Below are 5,000 nucleotides of genomic sequence, written 5' to 3'. Positions count from 1 at the left end.
GCGGGGACACCAATGCATCATCGGGAATGTGCCATAGCCAACGGATATCCATCAGCCGGCGCTCACCGCCGAGGCAACGAGCTTACCTCTCAACAAGGAGGCATCCCCCGAAAGGGACACCAATGCATCATGGAGGAAAATTACCCAAGGGACAGTGCCATAGCCAATGGAGAACCATCAACCGGCGCTCGCCGCCTAAGCGACAAGCTTCTCCCTCAACAAGGAGGCAACCCCTGGGCTACGCAACGTGGCATTAGGAATCAAAGACCATTAGCCAGTTTCGCTTTTCCGTACGGGGACACCAATGCGTCATCGGGATTGTGCCATAGCCAACGGATATCCATCAGCCGGCGCTCACCGCCAAGGCGACAAGCTTACCTCTCAGCAAGGAGGCATCCCCCGAAAGGGACACCAATGCATCATGGAGGAAGATTACCGAAGGTACATTGCCGTAGCCAATTGAAAAGATCAATCGGCCGGCGCTCGCCACCCATCTCATTGAAATAGACGACCAGCTTACCTCTCAACAAGAAGGCATCCCCCAAAGGGAACACCAATGCGTCATCGAGGAAGAATTTTCGAGCAGCAACGAGCTTACCTCTCCGCAAGGGTGGGGCTTCCCCGAAGGGTTACAACACCAATGCATCATCAAGGAAGCTTTCCGACGGGACATTGCCATAGCCAATGTAGGACCACCGGCCAGCGCATGACGCCTAAACGACATGCTTACCCCTCAGCAAGAAGGCATTCCCTAAATGAACACCAATGCATCGTCGAGGAAGAATTTTTAAAACATAACTTTGCTTACCCCTCAGCATATAGGCAATCACCGAAGGACACGCCAATGCGTCATCAAGGAAGATTTTTGCGAATTCATTTTTTGATTTTTTGATGAACAATGAATTTAGAAAACATTTTGGCTTCACATAAAAGCATCTACAAACTTACCTCTCCGCAACGGTGTCCCTGCCCCTAAGGGTTTCAACACCAATGCATCATTAAGATAGTTTTTTCGAAGGGACAGGGCCGTTGCCAATGGACGAGATCCATCGGGTTTGTGCCATAGCAAATGGATATCCATCAGCCGGCGCTCACCGCCAAGGCGACAAGCTTACCTCTCAGCAAGGAGGCATCCCCCGAAAGGGACACCAATGCATCATGGAGGAAAATTACCCAAGGGACAGTGCCATAGCCAATGGAGAACCATCAACCGGCGCTCACCGCCTAAGCGACAAGCTTCTCCCTCGACAAGGAGGCAACCCCTGGGCTACGCAACGTTGCATTAGGAATCAAAGACCATTAGCCAGTTTCGCTTTTCCGTGCGGGGACACCAATGCATCATCGGGATTGTGCCATAGCCAACGGATATCCATCAGCCGGCGCTCACCGCCAAGGCGGCAAGCTTACCTCTCAGCAAGGAGGCATCCCCCGAAAGGGACACCAATGCATCATGGAGGAAAATTACCCAAGGGACAGTGCCATAGCCAATGGAGAACCATCAACCGGCGCTCGCCGCCTAAGCGACAAGCTTCTCCCTCGACAAGGAGGCAACCCCTGGGCTACGCAACGTGGCATTAGGAATCAAAGACCATTAGCCAGTTTCGCTTTTCCGTGCGGGGACACCAATGCGTCATCGGGACTGGGCCATAGCCAACGGATATCCTTCAGCCGGCGCTCACCGCCAAGGCGACGAGCTTACCTCTCAGCAAGGAGGCATCCCCCGAAAGGGACACCAATGCATCATGGAGGAAAATTACCCAAGGGACAGTGCCATAGCCAATGGAGAACCATCAACCGGCGCTCGCCGCCTAAGCGACAAGCTTCTCCCTCGACATGGAGGCAACCCCTGGGCTACGCAACGTGGCATTAGGAATCAAAGACCATTAGCCAGTTTCGCTTTTCCGTGCGGGGACACCAATGCGTCATCGGGAATGTGCCATAGCCAACGGATATCCATCAGCCGGCGCTCACCGCCAAGGCGTCGAGCTTACCTCTCAGCAAGGAGGCATCCCCCGAAAGGGACACCAATGCATCATGGAGGAAAATTACCCAAGGGACAGTGCCATAGCCAATGGAGAACCATCAACCAGCGCTCGCCGCCTAAGCGACAAGCTTCTCCCTCAACAAGGAGGCAACCCCTGGGCTACGCAACGTGGCATTAGGAATGAAAGACCATTAGCCAGTTACGCTTTTCCGTGCGGGGACACCAATGCATCATCGGGACTGTGCCATAGCCAACAGGTATCCGTTAGCCGGCGCTCACCACCAAGGTAGCAAGCTTACCTCTCAGCAAGGAGGCATCCCCCATGGGAACACCAATGCATCATGGAGGATGTGAGTCTGCAAGCATTCCCAACGGGACTCGAAAGCACGAGCATTTTGAGACCAAACGGCCATGGAGTTCTAGTTTCTGCCCGATAGTGTCATTGTTTGCTCTGCCATTCCTTGGCTAGGCCTTGCCTTTACCCGGGCATTTTTTTCTAGCGTTACCAACGGGTCATCTCTTTACGGGTTTCTGTGGCCAAACCGCCAACATTTGCCCGACATAGTTTTTCTTTGCCCGATAGAGTCATGCTTTGCCCCACGGGACGGGTAAAAATAACATTTCGCCTCCGGGGTATTTCGGTCTTTTTTCCAAGCATTACCCACGGGTAGTGCTTCCAGGGGTAACCAAGGCCAAATGGCCAAGAATTGCCCGATAGAGTCCTGCTCTGCTCGATAGAGCTGTGCATTGCCTTGCGGGACGACTTAATATAGCATTTCGATTCAGGGGCATTTCGGTCTTTTTTCCGTGCATTACCGACGGGTAGTGTTTTCTCGAGTAACCGAGGCCAAATGGCCAAGATTTGCCCGGGTGGTCTCGATAGCAACGTGCCTTGGCACCCGGCGTCGGGTGGCCTCGGCTTCCCCAAGGGAGGGACACCACCCCCCCCTATAGTAGTAAAATTAGCCTTTGCCCTTGTGGCAGGAAGGAACATCAATGTGTCCGAACTGAAGCAATAGGGGTTTTTTTGAGCATCGCAACTTTTTTTCATAAACTTTGAATTGGGACATCTTCACAAAAATATGAAGCAACTCCTCCAAAAAATTCAGAATTTTTTGCCAAAAGGATAATTTTATATTAATTAAACAAAAAATAAATAGATAAAAATCATAAAAAATACAAAAAAATACAAAAAAAGTAAGAAAAAATCACAAAAAATTATAAACAAGCTACACAATAATTAGGTAAATATATTGGGTTGAAAAATAAGGCATCTATAATAGAAAATGTTTAAATTAAGACTTAAAAACATCTAAAAATAAAAATTAAAAAAGATTTTAAACTAACATTGCGAAAGTCCCAAAAGATGGCGACTAAACAAGAGTTTTTGGGGCGTTTCGACAAGAACATATTGGTGCTTGCATTGATTTGCCCGGCGACAAGCTACTTTTTAGCCGGTACCCAGCAAATTCTTAGCCGTTAACCAGCAACTTTTTAGCCGTTACCCAGCAACTTGCTTGCCGTTGCCTAGAAACTTCTTAGCCATTACCCAGCGTTACCCGTCATCTTGGTTGTTGTTGCCGATACCCAGCATTACCCGACAGCTTGGTTGCCATCACCCAACAACTTTTTACCCGATAGCCAGCATTACCCGACAGCTTGGTTGCCGTTACCCAGCAACATTTTAGCCGATACCCAGCAACTTTTTAGCCGATACCCAGCATTACCCGACAGCTTGGTTGCCGTTACCCAGCAACATTTTAGCCGATACCCAGCAACTTTTTAGCCGATACCCAGCATTACCCGACAGCTTGGTTGCCGTTACCCAGCAACATTTTAGCCGATAGCCAGCATTACCCGACAGCTTGGTTGCCGTTACCCAGCAACATTTTAGCCGATACCCAGCATTACCCGACAGCTTGGTTGCCGTTACCCAGCAACTTTTTAGCCGTTACCCGGTGAGCCAACTTGCCATGCCTTGGCTAGAACAGTCAACTGTTGTTGCCTACATTCATGTGCGATTCCCGATGCCTTGTCTAGACCGTCGTCTTGGCATACGCCCAAGTGTTTGCCCAAGTGTTTCCCAAGTGTTTCCAAGTGTCCAAGTTCCAAAGTGCCTAAGTGCCGTGCCGTGCCGCGCGCGCGCGCGTGGGTCTTTGATATAAGAATATTTAGAAAAAAAATTCTAAACATGCTATATATCAAAGACCCACGCGCGCGCGCGCGCGCGGCACGGCACGGCACTTAGGCACTTTGGAACTTGGACACTTGGAAACACTTGGACGGCTAGGCGGTGGACGATAACGACTGGTACAGCCTAGCCCAAACGGCAAAGAAAATCTAGTTTCGCCTTTGCCGAACCCGGTTATATTAGCATGCCGTTTCAAGGGCCTTTCGGTGCTCTTTCCGAGCATAACTGACGGATCGGGTTCTCTTGAGTAAGCGAGGCAACGAGGCAGAGGAAATCTAGTTTTTGCTCGATAGAGTCGCGTCTCGGCTAAAAGAGCATGCCGTTTCATGAGAATTTCGGCCTTTTCTTCCGAGCATTACCGACGGGATGTGATTCGAGGGGTATTCGAGGCCAAACGGCCAGCAACTGCCCGATAGAGTCCTGCTCTGCCCGATAGAGCCGTGCTTTGCCTTTCGGGACGGCTTAAAATAGCATTTCGATTCAGGGGCATTTCGGTCTTTTTTCCGGGCATTACCGACGGGTAGTGTTTTCTCGAGTAACCGAGGCCAAATGGCCAAGAATTGCCCGGGTGGTCTCGATAGCAACGTGCCTTGGCACCCGGCGTCGGGTGGCCACGGCTTCCCCAAGGGAGGGACACCACCCCCCCCTATAGTAGTAAAATTAGCCTTTGCCCTTGTGGCAGGAAGGAACATCAATGTGTCCGAACTGAAGCAATGGGGTTTTTTTTGAGCATCACAACTTTTTTTCATGAACTTTGAATTGGGACATCTTCACAAAAATATGGAGCACCTCCACAAAAAAATTCAGAATTTTTTGCCCAAAGGA

The sequence above is a fragment of the Rhododendron vialii genome, chromosome 11a (assembly GCF_030253575.1).
Source record: "Rhododendron vialii isolate Sample 1 chromosome 11a, ASM3025357v1".
In the NCBI taxonomy this organism is placed as follows: domain Eukaryota; kingdom Viridiplantae; phylum Streptophyta; class Magnoliopsida; order Ericales; family Ericaceae; genus Rhododendron; species Rhododendron vialii.
The sequence above is the reverse complement of the archived record's forward strand: the minus strand, read 5'-3'. Positions refer to the sequence as shown.